Source organism: Puma concolor, chromosome A3 (genome assembly GCF_028749965.1).
Source record: "Puma concolor isolate L17-30 chromosome A3, mPumCon1.1.hap2, whole genome shotgun sequence".
In the NCBI taxonomy this organism is placed as follows: Eukaryota; Metazoa; Chordata; class Mammalia; order Carnivora; family Felidae; genus Puma; species Puma concolor.
In genome coordinates, this window is record NC_141669.1 from 32,546,927 (window position 1) to 32,570,064 (window position 23,138).

Genomic DNA, 23,138 nt, shown 5'->3' on the forward strand with positions numbered 1-23,138 from the left:
TAACTGAACCACAGTCAATTACCTAAGTAACAAGGGAGCCAGAAACAGGAGCAGAACCAACCTTTGATGTCCACCATTATTCTCACATCCTGAAGATGGGGACCAAATGAATACAGAGGATGGACTGGACTGGGTACAGAATCAGTGGTATGATTGTATTATACTGTTACTTGTGAGAATAGCAACACAATCACAACATATGTGAAGCCAAATGTTATGTAAGTGGTAATTCATTTAAAAATAATGGTAATTCATTCACCCGAAATTAAGGCCCAAATTCACAGAGAATCATAACTACCATCACCAACAATTTTTGGAAGAACTAAGAAGTTCAAGAGGCTATACGCAATCCCATAAGCCAAGTACAATGGCCCCTGACTGGTTATGTTCACAACCACATTTTCTTTTCTGTCAAATGACAGTCTGCACTTGTGAAGTCCAAACCCCTCCTAGGAAGTGTGGTGCTTTTTAAAAGTTATGGTTCTCAAACAGTTCCAAATGTGTGGCTATCATTTAAGAATCATGTGGCCCAACTGAACAAGCATCAGAATTAATGATTAACGTTAGATTTTCTACACTAACTGATCTGATTTGCTTAAGCAACAGGAGAAATTTAACATGCTCCACACTAAAGAAATGGGACTTCTCAGCACACATAAAAAAGACCTTTTCCCATTGCGCTTATTGGTAGACGAGCAATAATACAATCCAGTCAATTATGACTCCATTGAAACAGGTTTATAGGACTAAATGCCCTTAAAACTGAGTGGGAGAAAAAGAGACAGAAGGAGAAGGGAAAATAGAATTACGGTGAAAACAAGGCAATTGTGTGCATTATTTCCATGAGAACTAAACCACATTCTGAGAGTTTCTAATGGTTTTAATGTCTCTCCACTCTTTACAAGGTAATAATGTTAGGCAGTAACAGTCACCTTTGGTTTCCATTAACAGCAGTTAATATAAAAACAGAACTATAAGTCAACATTTGGAAGAATAAATTCCATCTATCACTATCTTGTCTCTGAGTTTAAGACTCACATATAAATCAGACTGGTTATACAACTTATTGAATTGTACTTTAAATGGGTGCATTGTATGTGAATTATATCTCAAAGCTGTTAAAATTTAAGTCAGATGTTGAGGAGTAGGGGACAGCAGTGTTTGAAAGCAATGCTCCAGAATAACTAAGCTTTTCTATATAAACTGACCAATGAAACCAAATGCTAAACAGGCTCTGCTGAAACAGAATAGATGTTTCTGGCATGTTAATAAAGAAATCCCTTCAACTGATTTCGTTCTTGATTAGCAGCCAGCTGAACGCCTTTGCTAACTGCAATTCTGACCCACTCCTCTCCCCTCTGTGCAAGAGACATATGTGAAGAGGGTGAGAACCACATGCTTCTACCAGAAGGAAAAAATAATCTTTTGGCAATTGTGGTGGGGTGGTTTAGAGGGGGGAAAAGCTGTTAATTCCAGAACATTTTTAAAAGCATCAGCTACTTTCTTCACAAGTACAATCTCCCCAGCTGACCAGAAGAAAACAAACTTATCTCCTAAGATCCTTTTCGCCATGGTTGCTTTTTAAGGAAATTTACTCTTTTCTAACATCTGTCCCCTGCCATGTACAGGGGGACACCTTGGGGATTTTTCTGGTATCACTAAATCACTTCTGACCCTCCTACCTTGGCAAAAGATAATACTTCTTTAAAAACGAGAAGCCAACGTGACAGATGTATAGCTCCATGTTCACACACCTACTCTTGGCAGTGTAGCCAAATGCATGGACTTCACCGGCACACTGCCTGGGTTCAACTGTTGCTCTGCCATTTATAAGCTGGAAACTCTTGGACTACAGCTCTTTGTGCCCCTCTTTCTTATATGTAAAGAGGGACAATTATAGTTCCTACATTATACCAATGGAGTAAGACTAAATTTGGTTATTACATATAAAAGTTCATAAAACAACAGTTAGCACATGGTGTATTATTATTATTTCAAACAGTAAACAAGCAACTTAAAAAAAATGTATGAGAACAGTCTGGTTTGAAAACTTACAGAGTTGTGACAATTCCTAAAAAGCTATACAGATATACTGACACTGAACAAATACATGAATGGACAGTGGATGGTGGGAGCCAGGTATCTCACTACTGGAGAAGAAGGCTACAGATCAGCAGTAGGGCAAGACTAGAATGAACCATGGGGTAGTGGATTAGATTTTGAGACAGCAGTATGAACGCATGTTCAGCCTAAAATAGATATGGTTAGATACAGAAATAATTATATATATATATGTATGTATGTATGGGTTAGTTGTATTTAAATATATATTTGGTCCAGTAACACAGTAATTTAGTTAGTAGTGATTTCCTTGCTCTATCCACTAAAGAGGGCCTAGAAGTAATAACATAGCAGTAACAATAAATATACCCAGGGCCTATGTCTTGCTTTCTTATACTATTTCCAAAAAAAAGGAACCAGGGATCCTTAGAGAAATGGAATATACATGAGGAGCCTGAAACATCTTATATTACCAGAAAGTAAACAAGTATCAAAAACAGAACAATAGATACTGTCAAAGGGACACAAGAAGCAACCTGAAAGAGCTCGCAATGGCTAAACTGAAACAATCTGAACAATCTGACTACTGGATTATAACCCAAAGTATAAAATAAATCTATCAGATATAAAATAACTGAAGGGCAAAAACACAGATCTCCATACAGAGGAATTCCAGTTAATTTATATAGCTACTCCCTCCCTCAAAAAGATGAGGAGCACCTGGGTGGCTCAGTCAGTTAAGCATCCAACTTCGGCTCATGATCTCATGGTTCATGAGTTCGAGCCCCACATCGAGCTCTGTGTTGACAGCTCAGAGCCTGGAGCGTGCTTTGGATTCTGTGTCTCCATCTCTCTCTGCCCGGTTCACTCTGTCCCTCCTCCACTCTCACTCTTGCTCTTGCTCTCTCAAAAATAAAACATTGGAAAAAAAAAAAGATGCAACTTAACCCTGTAAGTGTGAGGCTGAGTTTGGTGATTTCAGAGAGCACAACATGGAAAGGTAGGAAAAATAACTTTATAATGCAGAAACCTAGAAAACATTACCACCACCAGGTGATAAAGGTTAACATCACTAGTGATAAGTCATGTTAATAGCATGGATATTTTATCCTCTCTAAAATTCATAATCCAGTCTAACCATGAGAAAAACACCAGACAAATCTAAACTGAGAAACACACTGCAAAATACCTGATCAGCACTCCCCAAAACTGTTAAGGTCATCAAAACAAAAAAGAGTCTGAAACTGTCAGAGACCAGAAAATTCTGCTTAAAGAGACATGATGAGTTAATGTAATGTGCTATCCTGCAGGGATTCTGGGACAGAAAAGGAACATTAGGGACTAGTCAAATCCAAATCAACTGTGGAGTTTGGTTAATAGTGATGTACCAGTGTTGGTTCCTTAGCTGTGACAAATATACCATGGTGAAATAAGACATTAACAAAAGGGGAAAAACTGGGGAAGGGGTACACAGAAAGTCTCTAGGGGACACAAAAACTCTCTATCACTATCTTTGTGTTTTTTTTTTATAAATCTAAAATTATTCTAAAATAAAGTTTGTTTTTTAAAATCTTAACTAAAGAATTAATTCAATTTTTTTTTTAATGTTACAAGTTTAAAAAGGTGAGTTTAAATCTTGGCTGATAAACAAGAAAGTATTTGTCTCCCAAAAGAGCTGATCATATCTGGTAAATAGTTTCTAACAATGTTGCTAAAAAAATTAGATCCCATAAGGTTAGTTTCCAGACTTTTTTGGACCACCAAGATAAGTTAAGTCATATTTTTAAAATACTTTGTCTTAAACTCTTATAAAACATAGCCTAATTAAATTTCACACTTTTTATATGATCACTTCCTATGAAAGTTGTTACAGAAATATTCTTTAAATTTTAATTCAAATATTGCATTATAACATGATAGAAACAGCTAAAGACATCTCAGCACAAACAATTTAAACCTACAGTAAAAATAGCAACTTTGCCCAGTAATTAACGGAGACCTTCAATTTTGGTTTCTGGGGAAAAAAAAGTTTGTCAAACCTCACATAACCACAGTTTACTGAAGGAAAAAAAAAATCTCAACATTCCAAATCAAAACATCTTACTCCAGTGTGTTAGCAAATCAACTTGCTCCAGTTGTGCTGGCAAATCAACGTCACAGCACTAACCAGAAACAGGAGACCCCCCCCCACAATAAATGTCAACACAATGACTGAAATAAAAATGACAATGACTGACATTACTGTTCAAACTGAATGACATTCAAAAAAACAACCTAACTGTGTCTGTCGGTCTGTTTCTGCAAAAGGCTTTATATAGTCTCTACTTGATGCTCTTTGAAGGTTTGGGGTTGAGTTTTTATTGAAGGGAGAAAGGGTAGTAGAGCATGGGGTGAGCAAGGAACAGAAAGAAAAAGATGAACAAGTTTTAATAATGATACTGTCCATCTGGTTTATCTCTCAGTACCTTCAATGCCTTCTCATTTCCGTCAACTTTGTCACCTACTAAGAAGGACATGGAGAGAGAAGAGTACATGGGGACAGTGTAAGTTATCTATTCCTGAGGCACTGGAAGGATAATAGAAATCCAAAAATGGATTTTAAGGATGAACAACGTGTGGAAAGAATATTCTGATAACAAAAATAGTAGGTGATCTTTATCTCTATTTACTGCATTATTCTTACCTGTTTCAACTAAAAAAATATTCAGTAACTTATAATAGCAAACCTTTTCCTAAAGACGATAGCTTCCACAAACGTGTACTTACAGGTCTTTTATGTCATATATTTCATTCATTCACTTAAATGTTATGCCTCAAAGCAAAGCTTGAAACCATGAATCTTGAATTCCTTGGATATTAAAAGTGAAGAGGAAGTTAGATGAGAGCTTTTCTTCCTTTGAAAACTAAGCACAAAAGATGTTCCTTATCTAGCCTCTGATTATTGAAGAATTCTTGTTCTCATGTGTGCTCTTTCCTTAACTGTACCTCCCTAGGGTCCCTTTAAATCTGCTAGTCTACCACTTCAGGGGGAGAGGGGAGGGGAATGGGACAACACCTGTCTAGTTAAATATATTATCTCAATTTGCCCAAAACCTAATTGCACATCTCTCTTCACTCAACTTCTCTAGGCCATCTATGTCCAAAACTTCCCCTATTGTTAATCTGAGTCACATCATTACCATTCACTCTTGGATTGGAACAAGATATTCTAGATAATCTGAAATATCAGATTGAGGATTCATGTCCATCCTACATCACACCCACCAATCCTCTATGGGACTAAGTGGTCCCTGCAATCAAGTAGCTCATTATCTACACTTTGTCTCAAACATCTTCAGTGGTTCCCTTATTTCTATCATATTTCATTTGTGAGACAGTTTCTCAAGACGTATTTTGGTCTCAACTACTCTCTATAGCAGAACATAGTAACTGACTACAAAGCATAGGTTCTGGAGTAAAGATTGCCTGAATTCAAATCCTTGTTTTACCACGTACTGGATGTATGACTCTGGGTCTGTTCTTGACCTTTCTTTTTGTGCCTCAGTCTCCACATCTATAAAAAGGAAATAACAACAATGCCTACCTCATAATGCCATGAGGATTAAAATGAGAATACTTGTACAGTGTTTACATAAAACCACAACTGGTACATAGCAAGTACTTCATGAATGCTATTTGCTATTATAATTATTGTTATTAATATCCAATACTTCCTAGTATTCTCCAATACAGATGGAGGCATGTTTGACCAGTTTCCTGCATGACCCCTTCTTGCTTATTCCTCCCCCATCAGGTTTTTATTCTGCAATATCCATCTCCACTATAATACCATTCCACCTCATCCACCTAAATCTAAACCACACTTCATGGCCCACCTTTCACTCTATCTCTTCCAAAAAGTCTTTCTTATTTGGCAGTAGACTGAAGCATTGTCTCATTTCTCAGTTTTTACCAAGAATCACATAATCCAATACATAACCACAAAATAATACATACCATTTAATGCTGTAATTAAATTACCTGGTCCTATCCCTATATCTAGTCTGCCACCTCTCTGAGAAGAGGGATCACATCCTCCACATCTGCCAAAGCCCAGCACAGATGCTCAACAAACACTCCTGATGAACACACTAAAAGGCTAAGAATAATATGGTACCAGAAGTAAGCTAACGGAATGAAACTTCTCAACAACAAACTACAGAAGATGTCACCATCCCCTCTTACCTTCTGAATCACTTGCAATTAGATTCTTTGCATTCCAACCACTCAAGAAAATGACTCTATGGACATCAAGTATATCCTCCTAACTAGATTCACTGGTCTACCAGTACTTACCTCCCCTAGTTCTCTGCTATATATGACTCCAGATTACCACTTTTTAATAATCTCAAACTACCTGTGTTTGAATACTGACAGTTAGAGGGAAGACCATGTAAAGACACTAGGAGAAGACAGCCATTTATAAGCCAAGGAGACAGTCCTCTTAAGAAACTAATCCTGCCAACACCTTAATCTCAGACTGCTAGCCTCCAGAACTATGAGAAAATAAATTTCTGCCAGTTAGGCTACCCAGTCAGTGCTACTTTGTTAGAAAGCTCTAAAACAAGAATCCAGAAACAAACTCATACAAATATAGTCAGGTGATCTTTGACTAAGGAGCAAAGGCAATTCAATGGAAAAAGGATGGTCTTTTCAACTAATGGTAATGAATCAACTGGACAGCCACATGCAAAAAAAAAAAAGACAGAAAAAGAATCTAGACACAGAGCTTAACACTTCTCCCAAATTTAACTCAAGTGGATCAAGACCGATACATAAAATGCAAAACTATAAAAGTTCTAGAAGATAACTGAAAATCTAAGTGACCTTGGTTTGGATTTGGAAATGAGATTTTTGATACAACACCAAAGGCATGATCAGCCAAAAAAAAAATTTTTTTTATAGGCTGGATTTTGCTACAATAAAAACTTCTGCTCTGCTCAAGACACTGTAAAGAAAATGAAAAGACAAGCCACAGACTGGGACAAAATATTGGCAAAACACATAGCTCATAAAGGACCTGTATCCAAAATACACAAAGAACTCTTAAAACTCAACAATAAGACAACCAATCCAATTTTTAAAAGGACAAAAGATCCGAACAGACATCTCATCAAATAAGGTATACAGATTGAAAATAAGCATATGAAAAGATGCTCAACATCAAAGGTCACTAGCGAACTGAAAATTAAAACAATGAGGGGCGCCTGCATGGCGCAGTCAGTTAAGTGTCTGACTTCGGCTCAGGTCATGATTTCGCGGTCCGTGAGTCTGAGCCCCATGTCAGGCTCTGTGCTGACTGCTCAGAGCCTGGAGCCTGCTTCAGATTCTGTGTTTCCCTCTCTCTCTCTCCCTCTCTCTCTCTCTCTCTCTCTCTCTCTACCCTTCCCCTGCTTGTACTGTCTCTCTCTCTCTCAAAAATAAAAACATTTTTTTAAAATAAAATAAAATAAAAAATAAAACAACGATACTACTACACACCTATTAGAATAGCCAAAATCCAAAATGCTTACAACATCAAATGCTAGCAAAGATGTAGAACAACAGGATCATGATTTGCTGCTTCTGGGAATGCAAAATGGTGCAGACACTCTGGACGATAGACAGTTTCTTACAAAGCTAAACAGTCTTACCACACAACCCAGCAATTGCACACCTTGGTATTTGCCCAAATGAGGTGAAAACTTATGTCCACACAAAAACCTGCACATGTGTTTATAGCAGCTTTATTCATATCTGCCAAAACTTTAAAGGAACCAAGATGTCAATCAATAGGTGAAAGGATATATAAACTGTGGTACGATCATACATTGGGATGTTATTCAGTGATAAAAAAACAAATGAGATATATCAAGCCACAAAAAGACCCGAAGGAAACAATGCATATTGCTAAGTGAAAGAAGGCAGTGTGAAAAATCAACATATCTATGATTCCAATTATATGACATTCTGGAAAAGGCAAAACTATGGAGACAGTAAGAAGATCAGTGGTTGCCAGAGGCAGGAGAGGGGGTTAGGGAGAACAGAGAAGCAGACTCAGATTATTTTCTGAGCAGTGAAAATACTCTGTATGATACCTTGATGGATACATATCTAACACATTTGTCCTAATACATTTGTCCAAACCCACAGAATGTACAACACCAAGAGTGAGCCCTAATGTAAACTTAACTGAAGTTCATTAATGTAATGGCCTTTAGTTAATAATAATGGATCAGGGGCTCCTGGGTGGTTCAGTTGGCTAAGCATACGACTTCAGCTCAGGTCATGATCTCGCAGCTTGTGAGAAGTCAGGTCATGATCTCACAGCTTTTGAGTTCAAGCCCCACATCTGGCTCTCTGCTGTCAGGATGGAGCTGGCTTCAGTTCCTGTCTCCCTCTCTCTCTTTGCCCCTCCCCAGCTCATGCTCAAACAAAAAAAAAAAAGCAGCAAAAAAAATAATAATGGATCAATACTGTTTTGTTAATTTTAACAAATGTATCACACTAATATAAGACATTAATAGGGGTGTATAGGAACTCTGTACTCTTTGCTCAATTTTTCTGTAAACCTAAAACTAATGGGGTCTACAAAAAATACAAGTAAAATCCTGGGTACCATAAATGAAGGGAAATAGAAAACCAGAGTTGAGGCTTCCAACAACAGTGGGATAAGGATAAAAAATAGAAGGGATGCAGAAGGGGAGAAATTGGCCTCTACAAACTAGATGTTTGGGTTTTTAAATTATTTGAGGACAGGGGGGCCTGGGTGGCTCAGTCATTTAAGTGTCCGACTATGGCTCGGGTCCTGATCTAGGAGTTTGTTGAGTTCGAGTTCCGAGTCAGGCTCTGCACTGACAGGACAGCACAGAGCCTGCTTCGAATTCTGTTTCCCTCTCTCTCTGACCCTCCCCTGTCTGTGCTCTCTCAAAAATAAATAAAAATTTTTAAATAAATAAATAAAATAACTTGAGGACAGGTGAACAGATCTTGGGATTAACTCAAAACAATACATTGGGACAGAGACCTCTGGATAAAACTAGGACCTGGCAAGGACTGCAACCTCAGTAAAGTGAAAAGAAAAACAAAACAAAACAAAACAAAACAAACAAAAAACAAAAAAAAGGAATGCACAAGCACAGGAGGAGGATAACAACAGCTTGTCTCTGCTTGGGCTTTGAACAGGGAGAAAGAAAAAAGTCCCTTAAGAATTCAAAACCAAGAGCCCAGCTGCTCATTTGGGTTTGGGGTTCAAATTTGCATTATCCATAAGGTGTGAGGAATTTCAAACAGGGAAATTAACATAAATATCAGTCCCAGACCAAAGAGACTCCTGAGGTTCCTGGAAGAAGCAAAAGCAGAACTGTTTTGGAAAGACACCCCCACAATTTGAGCCACAAAAATATTCTTACAGAAAAAACTTGATGAATTCAGAATTAAAATAAAAATGTACCATGAGTGAGTCAGCAAATACAACAACAAACAGCAAGACTACAACTTCTCAAAATTTGAAAAGACAGAATGGTAACTTGAAAGAGAATGTTAAATATGTAAAAATAATCAGTTAGAAAAAGGAATCAAAAATCTAAGAACAAGAAACTATGTACAAAGAATACACAGACTTGAAAAGTAATAAAACAGAGCTTCTAGAAATATAACTATTATAATTTAAAAAGCAATGGAATCTGCTCTGGACTGAACTGTGCCCACACTACACATACCAAACTGTATGTTGAAGTCCTAACCCCCAAAGCGATGGTGTTGGGAAATAATTAGGTTTAGATGAGTCATGAGGTTTGGGCCCCTCATGATGAGATTAGTGTCCAGAGATACCCCCTCCTTCTCTGCCTTGTGAGCACAGTGAGAAGGTGGCCATCTAGAAGCTAGGAACAGAGCGCTCACCAGAAACCAACTGTGCTGGCACATCATGATCTTAGACTTCAAGTCTCCAGAATGGTGAGAAAATAAATTTTTTGTTGTTTAAGCCACCCAGTCTATGATATTTTGTTTTGGCAGCCTGAACTAAGACAGAATCCAACTGACCAAATCTGAAGTAGTTTGAACATCAAAATAAATGATTATGATCAATTAGAACCCAACGAATAAAGTAAAAAATCCATTAAGTCCAAAAATGAATAGAGAAGTAAAAGCTCTTCATCACAACAGAATGTCAACTAATAAATGCAGAAGAAGTTAATGGAGTTAGAAAAGCATTCTTCTGCAGCCACATAATAATAACTCAAGTAAGATTCACCAATGGATGTTAAAACTGATGGCTGCAAGTTAGGTAAGGAAAGAGACACTATACAGTCTTAAAATATCTCCCCACAACTTATTAATTACAAAGGAAAAAATAACTTCATACTGAAGAAATCTGGCAGCTCCATGTTAACCACGTGATCAAAATATTAATAATGAAACAAGTCAGCATCACATGCCTCCTGATATTATTCACAGAGGACACATCATTTATATACATTTCTGCCCAAAATGGAAATCCGGCAAAATAAATGATGTATACTCCTAAAAAATGTCAGTGCCTAGAAAGGCAAAGAAAGGCTAAAAAACTATTCTAGGTTAAAAAAGAATGAAGTGTCTTGGAAACGAAAAGCGAAATATGATCCTGGACTGGTTTCTGGACTAGGAAGAAAATGATATTATGGATATCATTAGGGCCATCAGTAGAAACCTGAATACAAGGTCTGGAAATCAGATTAACAACTGTATTGTGCTAATATTAAAATTTTCTGATTTTGATAACTGTTTTAATTTTTTTTTTTCAACGTTTATTTATTTTTGGGACAGGGAGAGACAGAGCATGAATGGGGGAGGGTCAGAGAGAGAGGGAGACACAGAGTCGGAAACAGGCTCCAGGCTCTGAGCCATCAGCCCAGAGCCTGACGCGGGGCTCGAACTCACGGACCGCAAGATCGTGACCTGGCTGAAGTCGGACGCTTAACCGACTGCGCCACCCAGGCGCCCGATTTTGATAACTGTTTTAAGTGAATATATTTACTTTGAGAAATATATATTAAATGTTTACAAGTAAAGGAACATGATGTCTGCAACCTACCCTCAAATGGTTCAGATAAAAAAAAAAACAGGTATAGTGGCACCTGGGTGGCTCAGTCGGTTCAGTGCCCTACTTCGGCTCAAGTCATGATTTCGCAGCCTGTGAGTTCGAGCCCCATGCTGACAGCTCAGAGGCTGGAGCCTGCTTCAGATTCTGTGTCTCCCTCTCTGTCTGCCCCTTCCCCACTTCCACTCTGTCTCTCTCTCTCAAAAATAAATAAGGATTAAAAAAAATTTTTTTAAATAATATGTATAGATAGAAAGAGAAAATGTGAAAAAGCAAATGTGGCAGTGTTAATCACTGTTGAATATGGGGTAAGGGTATAAAAGAGTTCTTCATATTATTCTTGCTATTTTCCTATGAGTTCAAATTATTTCCACCCAAAAGAAGGATTTTTCTTTATTTATTTTGAAAGCGAGCACATGTGGGGGAAGGGGGAGGAGAGGGAAGGAAAGGGAGAGAGAGGGAGGGAGGGAATCCCAAGCAGGCTAGGTGGTGACAGTATGGAGCCCAACTCAGAGCTCCAACTCACAAACCATGAGATTATGACCTGAGCCCAAAGCAAGAGTCAGCTGCTTAACCAACTGAGCTATCCAGGAGCCCGAAAAAAGGATTTTTAAAAAGCAACAGATTATACACAGACACAAAGATACTATACACATGAACCATAACAGAAGACACAGAATAAAGAGCTGGAAAAACCATGACTTTATGGGACACAGTGAAATAAAAGGATACAACATACGATAGGAGCTCTAAAGGGAAACAACAGAGAGATGGGGAAGAAATAATAGTCAATGATATACCAGCTCAGAATTTTCCAGGACTGAAGAAATATGCTACTCCTTATAGAAAAACAACTAATATTTGTATTCAAATCTACATCTAAAAAACATCAATGTGAAAACTACAGGACACCAGAGTAAAAAGAAAAAAAAAAAAAAGAAAAAACTTAAAAGTCAATCAGAAAGAATAGATTAGCTACAAGAAACAAGAATTAAATTGACAATAAACTTTTTTTTATCATTTTATTTTTTGACAACAGACTTAACAACAGCAACAGGTAACCAGAAGACAACAGAATATCTTCAAAGTTCTGAGACAAAATAACTGTCAACTTAGAGTTCTATGCCATGCTAACTTAAGATTTAAAAGTAAGGATACAATAATGACATTTTTGAGGGAGGGAAAAAAACTCTGAGTTCACCTTACACAGTCCCTCACTTGAAAGAGAAAGAGACAAAGAGAGAAATAAAGAGACAGAGAGAGAGAGAGAGAGAGAAAGAAAGAGAAAGAACCCTACCAAAGAGTGGTCACCAGGAAGAACACTGAACCCAGAACACGAGTACAATGCCAAGAAACAATGGTGAACAATGAAACTGAACACGTATAGGTAAATGTAAAAGAGAACTGTCTGTATAAAATAATGTTAATAAATACTAATCAGGAAGATGTAAAACAATGCAGAACCAAAACAAGAGACAATACAAAAAGGCAGTAATTGAATTAAGCATTCTAAAGTCCATGTACGGACCAGAAAGAGAACAGAGATATTCATTAACCTGATTATGCCTGTTGAAATTTTAAGGTAATCACCAAAAGTATAAAAATGAAATGTATAACTTTGAGCTCAATTGGGGGAGGGGAGGAGGAATAAAGGAAAATTCAATTAATACCATCGAAATAGTGAACTAAACAGGCTAGAAAGACAAGACTGGCCCTAATGAATTTGGAAACTTTTATACTATAAATCAAATGAGTTCATATCCTTAAGTTGGCATTCATTTGTCTGTATCTTGGGTACCTGAAACATTATCTATCACATTTCCCAATATGGACCCTTACTTTAGTCAAAATGGCTCTCCGCCCACTTTGACTGCACAGCAGTATTTTTATCCATATTTACTCATATGGCTTCCCCAATGTTCTCTACAAATGCAAACCCAGTATTTCTTCCAGTCCCAAGTCAAGATATGCTCTTCCAGGAAGTCTTTACCGATTAACCCCAGGTCATCTTACGCTTAAATTGAATTTCTGTAGAATTTATGACACATCGTTGCTTTTTTAATTGTTAAATTGCTGCCTTAGGAATGTTCCTTAGATGTTCCATTTAGGCATATTTTGTTTCCTCAATCTGAGTATAAGCTCCTCAAAATCTGAAAGAAATTTTTTAGGATCTCCTAAACAATCTGGTACATTGTTGTTGATTATTCACTTAAGGATGAAGCAAACTTTAAGTTATTTTTCTTTAATAAGTTCAAAAAAGATGAAATCTACAAAATATGCACACATAAACCCATATCTCATATATAAAAATATCTCAGATTTTTAAAGACTTTGTTTTAATCTTCAGATAAGAAAGCTCAAGTGAACAGATTTTAAATAGTCATTTCCCATTTTCTTTTCACTTTTGCCAATTTTAAAAGGAGTCCACATGCTCAGAGCTAAAATGTACAAGGTCAAGTGAAAGGAAGTCAGACATTACTAATACAGTGAAGATTTTAATAAAAACTGAAAATGTCGCCCACATTCGATTACTGCACCACCTTGAAGAAATATTACGTTAATAGTTATCTTTTACTACAATGTTAGGAGAAAAGACTAGGGATAAAATTTAGAAGTTAAAAAAGAAAAGAAAGGTAAAACACTGACAAGACAAAGATCTAATAAATAGAGGGAAATGACATATTCATAGATCAGAAGACTCAATGCTATTAAGATCTCAAATGTCCACAAATTGAGCTGCAGATCCTACCAAATCCCAGTAAAATCCCAGCGGACCATCTACATGATCAAATGTCACAAAATTATGCACAAAGACACGTAAAAATGAGAGCATGCAAAAAGCAGTGAAATCCAAGGTCTAGTTAAATCACACTGTGCCAATCGAGCTCCAGGTTTTGATAATGCACTGTAGTCATATAAAGATGTCACTACTGGGAGAGGCTAGGTGTTGGGTACACAAGACCTCTTTGTACTCTTTTTGTAACTTCCTGTGAGTTTATAATTATTCCCAAACAAAATCCCAGCAGGCTTTTTTATATCATTTGAAAAGCAATTCTAAAATTCACATGGAAAAAACAAAGGACTTAAAATAGATGCCAACAGTTTTGAAAAAAAAACAGCAACAGAACAAAGTTGGAGGACTCACTACCTGAATCCAAGACTATCCATAAAACAATAGTAAGCAAGACTGTGATGCACTGGTACAAGTACAGCCATACAGCTCAACAGAACACAACGGAAGCCAGAATATCCCCATATATTTATCGTCAAAGGTGCTAAGGCAACTCACTTGTGATTCATTTCCATGAAGTTCTAAAAAAGCTTTTACACTGACAGAAATCAGAATAGTGATTGCCATGGGAGAGGGGGGTGTGAGACTGGGAAGGGGCATGAAGGAATTTTCTGAGGTTAAGGAAATGTTCTTTCTTAATAAGGGTGTGGGTTATGCAGTTTTCTGTATGTTAAAACTCTTCTAAAAATTTTTTTTAATGTTTTTTATTTTTTTTGAGACAGAGAGAGACAAAGCATGAGCAGGGACGGGGCAGAGAGAGAGAGGGAGACACAGAATCTGAAGCAGGCTCCAGGCTCTGAGCTGTCAGCACAGAGCCCAACGCAGGGCTCGAGCTCACGGACTGTGAGATCATGACCTGAGCTGAAGTTGGACAGTTAACCGACTGAGCCACCCAGGCGCCCCTGTTAAAACTCTCCTAACTGAACACTAAGATCGAATCATTTCACTGTAAGTAGACTAATTCTACCTTAGAAATATATAACAGCATAAAAGCTTTGTAAAATATTTATTAAAAAAACAGAAGAAAATATATCAAAATACTAAGAGTATATCTTATCTCTTGGGAGTTATATAATTTTATTTTTTTTTTATTTTTATTTTTTATAATTACTCTCTGCACGGTCTTTTTTTTTTTTTTTTTCCAACGTTTATTTATTTTTGGGACACAGAGAGACAGAGCATGAACGGGGGAGGGGCAGAGAGAGAGGGAGACACAGAATCGGAAACAGGCTCCAGGCTCTGAGCCATCAGCCCAGAGCCTGACGCGGGGCTCGAACTCACGGACCGCGAGATCGTGACCTGGCTGAAGTCAGACGCTTAACCAACTGCGCCACCCAGGCGCCCCAAGAGTTAGATAATTTTAAAATTATTAAAGATGTGGATGTATAATGTATATGCTGTAAGAATAAAACAAAATTTTTAAAAAGTATGGCACAATAAAAATATCTAGTCCATATTCTACTGTTCCACTAATTCCTACCTTAGTTACCATTCAAATGTGTAGCACGGTTCAACAGGAAGACATATCTTTTGCAGGTGCTCCAGTAATCCCTCAGTTAAGTGCTGGGAGAAAGGTACTGACCCTGACCAATTTTCATTAGTCTTAAAGACACTGCCAAAGAACTGTTACACTCCACAGAAAAAGGAAAAGTCACTATTAGTGTTTCTTCAGAGAAACTACAGCAAAAAACAACAACAACAACGAATCTCACAGATACCTATTTTCTAGTAAAAGATCCCTACTTCCATCCGAGCTCCTCCCTCTCACCTTTACTGTCTTTGTAACTGACATCATTCTCCCACTACTAATTGGCTCGAACAACTATTTTATGTGCTCCTCAAGCTTAAAATTTTGAAGTCCTGGGGTGCAATCAGTAGAGCATGCAACTCCAGATCTCAGGGTCATGAGTCCGAGCCCCACCATGGCATGGAGCCTCCTTAAAATTAAAATAAAAAAAAAAAGTTTTTGATGTCCTCTTTAAATCGTCTTTCTCCATCTTCATATTTCTTCACAAAGCCCCATCAAATGTTTCTTCAGGATGCTTCTCATCAGTTCCTTCCTTGCCATTCTTCTCACCTTGTCTGCTCCATCACTACATACCTCACCCTTAGCTTATTCCATATAATATTCTAGCACAATTCTGTGAATCCCTGAGAGTCCCTACCTTGAGGGTTTGAAAGGACAAAATGATTTTCATAATATGAAAATGTTATTTGCCTCCTTTTACCATGTTGACATTTGCACTAAAAAAAGCAAAAGCAATGGTGATAAAACTGCTGGTGCCTTGGCATAAATCAAAGCAGTGGTCCCACAATGTACTACCAGTCACCATATTTTTCACTGCCATGCACTCAAAAGGAGAAACAAAACAAAACAACAACAACAAAATACCAGTTTCACTTAAGAATGCCTTTATTGAAGCATAATTATTGATTTTATTAATTCTTAACCCTTAATACAAGTCATTTTAATATTCTATTTGATGATATCCACAAAACACTTCCACTGCATACCAAAGTACAACGGTTGTCTCAAAGAACAGCATGTGTGATTTTGAGCTGCAAACTGAACTAGCCACTTTTTCTACAGAACACCATTTTTCATTTAAAAGAACTGGTCAGTCATGCTTAAGTATTTGAAATTTTATTGAAAATGAACTAATGAATCTGTCACTTCAGTGAAAAAAACCAACAGTATTTATTGCAAGTGATACATTTAGTACTTTCAGAGAGAAACATGAATCTTGGAAAACTTCTATCTACCATCAGTACCTCAAAACTTTTCTGCCAATGGTGCGCCTGGGTGGCTCAGCCAGGTGAGTCTCCGACTCTTCACTTTGGCTCAAGTCACGATCTCACGGTTTGTGGGTTCAAGCCCCACATTGGGCTCTGTGCTGATGCGGAGCCTGCTTGAGATTCTCTCTCTCTGCCCCTCTCTCCCTTTTCTCAATAAATAAACTTCAAAAAAAAAAGCTTTTCCATCAAGAGGAATGATGATTTTTGACCTTGTGTAATGAAATATGGAAACTTTGGTAAGATCAGGATAACTCAGTTAATCTCTATTTTCTAAATGACCAATGCATGATGTTAAAAAAGAAAAAAAAAAAAAAAAGATCCATTTAAGTCCAAGAAGAGACTTTTAACATAAGAGTAAGAAAGCTTCATTGATATGGTCTTGGATTCCACATGATAACTAACTTTTAAGAAGGTACGAACTGTCAAGTCGTGGAAAAGAATCAGAGGAAAATACCCACAATTATCTGAAAAGGCTAGTAAAATATTCTCCTTTTCCAAATACATGAGACCAGATTTTTTTATATACGTCAACAAAACAAAATGTCCCAACAGAATAAATGAAGAATTGAGAATCTGTCTTCTATTTAACAAATATTAAAGAGACTTGGAAAATGTACAACAATGTCACTCTCCTCACTAAATTTTTGTTTGGAAATATGGTTATTTTTCATAAAAATGTCACTTATGTGACATGTAATAAGTTTATTCTTTTTAATAAATTGGTATTTTTTAAAACTCGGTTATGTCTAACTGCTAAAATAGTCAATAGCAATAGATACAACAAATAAGTTTGGGGTTCTCAATAACTTTTAAAAGCATAAAGGGGTTCTGAAACTAAAAAGTTTAAGAATCACAGATTCTATTTAGCAGATATTTCCATCTTTCCTCTCTGATCCATTACTCCTTGTACAGAAAACTTTAGAGTTCCCAACGTGCTACCAATTCATACCTAAATAACTTTATCTAGCTTCCAAGAAGTTTAAAATTGGCCCTCCCTTATCTAGCAAATCTTATTTCTCCATGCTCCCAACACAAGCCTTCCAAGTTAATCCTCTCTTCTAGTCCCCAAGCCTTTACCCCTATAGTTTACATACACCTGGGAATACCAACACCCCATTCCCTTCTCTGCCAGCCTCTTCTCTCTCCCTGCCCCCTCCCAGCTACCTAAACTTAACTCATTCTTAGGGGCCAGAGGGCAAAAAGGACAGTGCCTTTAATGTTAGGCTTAAAAAGATGCACTTTCGTCCACAGGCAATGTAGAGAAGATTTTTTGAGCAGGAGAAGGTAGATGACCATCTCAAACTTCTAACAAGACTTCAATCAAACAAAATAAAAGTCTTATTTAAACGTAACTAAAATTCACAGTCAAATCTAAAATTCTCCTACAGAGTTTAAGGACTAAGATAAGCAATGCATTGTCACACTAGGAATCCAAACCCACAATCTCAGGTCAAGGCAGCCTGGAACTCTGAAACGTGGCATCCTCCAGGAAAAAAAAGACTGACAAAGCTAAAGCAGAAAATAGCATGTTTTCATCTCTTGAATCTAAGGCCTTTTGGTACTGGTAAACAAAATCCTTTCCTAAAAGCCCAGTTTAATTCTATTAAAAAACAAAATAAAACCAATACATAACAGCTCCATATACTCACTAGTCACTAAAAGTCTTCAGTTTAAAATGACAGAGTATCTTCATATGCACATAATAGATATGACCACCACTTAACATGCAAAAGATACTCACATTAGGGCTACTGATTTAGTTTAGACCTAATAATAATCCACAATGCGTAATTCATTCTGTACTCACTATTACCAGAACTTTAAATCCAGCCCAATGGTACCTTCTCTGTAAAACCTGCTGTGATTTCTCCCAACCAGAAACAATGATCTCCTTTCTCTAAACTCACATAGCATATAGTTTGTTCCCTTTATCAGTTCATTCATTCATTCCACAAATATGTACTGAGAGTCTAATATGTGTCACACACTAGGGCACAGTAGTGAACAAAACAAAACCACCAGCTTCCTGGATTTACACTATAGTAGGAAGAGAAAGGAAATACACAACTAAATAGAAGGTGACAAACGTCATAATAAAAACGAAAATTAGGAAGAGAGCAGAGGGTGAGTTTTCTATAAAGCTAACAGAACTTCAAGTTCAGGCTTCCTCACTCGCCTCTGTGAGTGCTGAGAATTACTGGGACATGCAGAACATAGAAGGTGACCAGTAACAGGATGCTAACAGGGAGCATTTTATGAGACCACTTCTGAGTAAATGCCTACAGAGATCTCAAAAAAGGACCTGACTCTAAGGTTACAACATTTTGTTGGGACATCTTTTCTCATTCTAAATATTCACTTTTATACCAAACTTTTTATTTTTATTTATTTACTTAATGAGGGCCCCCCCCCCAAACTATATAAACTTCAGGCCCTACAAAATCTGGATGCATCCCTGTTAAAGACAGAAAGTTAAGAGTAGGGTGGGGTGCCTGGGTGGCTCAGTCAGTTGAGCGTGGGACTTAGGCTCAGGTCATGATGGCGCTGTCCATGAGTTTGAGCCTTGCATCGGGCTTGCTGCTACTGGCACGGACCTCGCTTCAGATCCTCTGTCCCTCTATCTCTGCCCCTCCCCTGCTCACACTCTATCAAAAATAAATAAAACATTAAAAAAAAGAGAATGGGGTGTTATTTCCTATAAGGTGGTAAGGAACAGACGCATTAAAAGGTGACATGTGAGCTGAAACCCAAGGGAAACAAAGAAGCAAACCATATAGCTATCGGGGGAGGGCAGAATTCAGGCCCAGAACAGCAAGTGCAAAAACCCTGAGGCAGGAGCATGAGAAGCAGGGTAGGTTAGGCCAGTAGCAAAAGAAATATGTAATAAATAATACCAGAAGCAATTAATGATTAGAGGCACAGAGTACAAGGCCCTTTTCTAAGCATCACTACTTTACAGCTGAGTAAACTGAGGCAGAGAAAAAAGGATTAAGTAATTGGCTAAGGGTAGTGAAACCAGGCATTCTGACTCCAGACAGAACCCAGCTCTTAAACCACTTTACTAAGCTACAGAGAAGTCATCTGTTCAGATTATGGAGTGTCTAGACAATCTCTCAGCCAGTAAGAGATTTAATATAATAGAAAAGAAGAAATCAAAAAGGTTTTGAACTCAAAACTATGATAGCTAAAAGTAGGTCCACATTCCACGTCCCTATAAATACCAAGGGCCAAATCTTGTCATTTTTGCTACTCCGCTCACAGTCCCTAACACATTTCCTTTCACAGTAGTGCTATTCAATGTAGGATGGTTGTTCAGTGTACTCTCAAAAGAGAACTACCAACTATTCACTCTCAATACAAAATAATGTATTAAATGTTCTGTCACAAGTAAATATGTATACATATTAAACCTTGGAGGTAAGCACCTCCTTTAGGGAGTCAGATCCATATCAAAGTCAGATAACCTGGGTTTTGTTGTTGTTTTTAAAGCTCTCAAGAAAAATGATCCCACAGTCTGTCCCACTGTCGCTTGCCATCGCAAGTAACTACTAATGCTGGAAAATTCTACCTTAATTTTACCTTAAATACTCAAACGACCTTTCTGAAGTTTAGGACCTCAGGTCCCCCTAGACTTTGTCCTCCATGAAAGTGAAAAATAAGCATAGCCTTAGACAATCAGGTTTTATTTTCCTTCAGCTATTCTTTTCTCCATGCTTAAGGTATTCATGTTCCTCAAAAGAAGTTAGGTTTCAGAACTGAGTTTTCCAATCTTATAACCATGGAGTATAATGAAAGAATTAGTGTTTGAGGATATTAATCAGAACACCTTGAAAGATACAGAGCTACAAATCAGCCAACACAATTCACTAAATGCTTGAACAAATGAATTTTCTGATTTCACTGCCCAATCTTCCGTTTTGCTCCTATCAGCTTTCATAGAGACTCCGTCTGTTTACCCAGACTACCATGTGAGTGCTACTTCGATGCTTAGCAACAGTGCAGCCTCTGCTTCACAGGGAATGGCTTCCAAACACACACAGATAAAATCAATATCAACATTTCCAAAGCATGTTCTCTACAGGACACTGATTCTAAGGACAAGCAATATGGATTACAGAGAAAAAGAATCCCACAGACAAGCAAGTTTGGAGTTTGCTGGGTTAAGCAACATTTAACAGGTTTCTTTACCACATGATGTCTCAGTCTTCGGTATACTGATAGTAGTGCTTTCTCTGGAGCATCCCAGACACATTTTGGGAAATGCCTACAAAGTCCTGTCCGGAATAAAAGATGATTCCAAGGCCCCAAGCCTTAGCAAACTGCCAACACTGGGGCTTTTGACAGAAGTGGAATATAAGGAAAGGCCCATCTGGAGGCAGATGTGCTCTGTAAAGAAAGAGGTCAGGTGGAGACAGTGGGCTAGGGCTCAGGAGAAAGCACGAACCGGAAACACATTTGGGAGTCATTCACAGGATCAAGCTTAAGCCATGAGACTAGATGAGACACTTCCTTAGAGACACAGTAAGACTGGTCCTTCAAACATCCTTGCCTTACTCTATCTCCAGCTTTAGTATCTTCTGCTTCTCTCTAGCAATAAATGTAGAAAAACAACAAGACATGGTGTAGGAATATGACGAACTGAAAAAGCTACCTGAGAAAAAATAGTACAACACATGTGAAAATCCTATTAATGTTGATAAACATTGATAATGTGATCTGGTAAACTGCCTAATTTCTCCAAGAGAACTCTCTGAAATGACAAACCTATAGATTGTTCATTCTTTTCTTTTTTCTAAATGTAATGAACACTATAAGCCATCTCTCCAAAAGAACACCCATATGTATACGTATATATATATACACACGTATATATATACATATGTATATGTATATACATACATTAAACCTATTAATGTCAGAGGACCTCCTGAGGCCCAGTCATTGAGCTCTCTAGTTGTCAACTCCTAGGTCCCTAGGTAACCGATGCTACAAATACTTCATCTCACAGATAAAGTCCATACAGTTACAGGACATTTAAAAGTATGACTTTTTTTTTTAAACTCTATTTTCACGTACTTTAAGGTAGTGCAGAGAGAATGTATACTTGTATTTTTTGGCCTAGAAAAAATGAAAACTTGTTGGGTAAAACTCAAGTCATTTATCTAACACCATAAACAGGCATATGATGGTAATAACACCTTCACAACAAAACAGCTGAGAGGCTAAATGATTTTACAAGGCTGCACAACTAATAAATTCCAGGTCTTCCACATCCTACTCCAGTGCTTTTTAACTAAACCATGCCACCTTAAATAAGCATGTTATCACATTAGGATACAGTTTGAAAATAAAAATCCCTTGAAGCACCCACCTTCCAAGAATGACTATAAACAATTAAGTCTCTACCTTATTTAATCTGATTATTCCATTTTTAGCACCTAAACTGACAAATTAAGGAGCACATTACACACACTGGCTTTTGAAAACAAACCCTCTTATGTACTCCTCTCTAATCAACAGTTTGTACAATTAAGAAAAATCTAAAACAGCCAAACAAATACAAAAAAAATCTTTTATCTTTATATGTGGACGTGATTACAGACAAAAATACAAACAGCTTAAGCTTTGGGTGATTTAGCAAGCAGGGTGTACAATGCCAAAAACCACATGGAGTTTTCTGCTTTGGGCCCCTGGTATTGGAAAAGTCTGGCACAGGGATCAAGCCTCTATTATCTGGTGTCCACTTGGCAGACTCTACAAAAACAATGAGGCCTGGCTGCACAGTAGGAGTTAGGTATTCCGACTACTACTTCAAGATCCACTCTAACACAGAGTATGGCTACAACACGTATGCTGAACTAAAAGGTGTGCCCTGATTTCTCCACTGGAAAATTCAGTAAGACATTACCTGCTCATATCCTATCTTTATACAGGCAGTACTGCTATCGTTAAGAATGCAGTCTCTAAAGGATAAGGTTCGAATTGTGCTTTGCCACTTACCCACCCTGGCAAGTTACCACAGCTTCCCTGTGCCTCAGTTTCCTCAAATGCAAAATGGAGTGAATAACAGCACCGATTTCATAGGGTTGCTGTAAGCAGTAAGTAAATTAATACGCGGAAAAACCTTACAGCAGTACCTAGCAAAGAATAAGCACTCCACAAATGTTAGTTCTCATTATCATTACTTTAAACAGTTGACGAGTAATCAACTTATACCTGCATTGCACTTAGAAGTCCTTAGGAAATTATAGGCCTTAATTTTTTTTTTTCTTTTTAATCATGTGGCTTAACTACCAGCTGTTTTTTCTAAATATAGTAAATACATGGCCAATTATTCTTGAAAAGAACTTACTGTACACACTGCCACCTAAGACTTACACACTAGTAAAGTTT

The 23,138-nt window shown here is 37.5% G+C and overlaps 1 protein-coding gene across 3 annotated transcripts in view; it reads right to left on the minus strand.

Annotated features, from left to right (window-relative positions):
• MAP4K3 (mitogen-activated protein kinase kinase kinase kinase 3) overlaps positions 1 to 23,138 on the minus strand; it is a 206,459-nt gene that overhangs the window by 180,875 nt on the left and 2,446 nt on the right. The window lies entirely within an intron of this gene.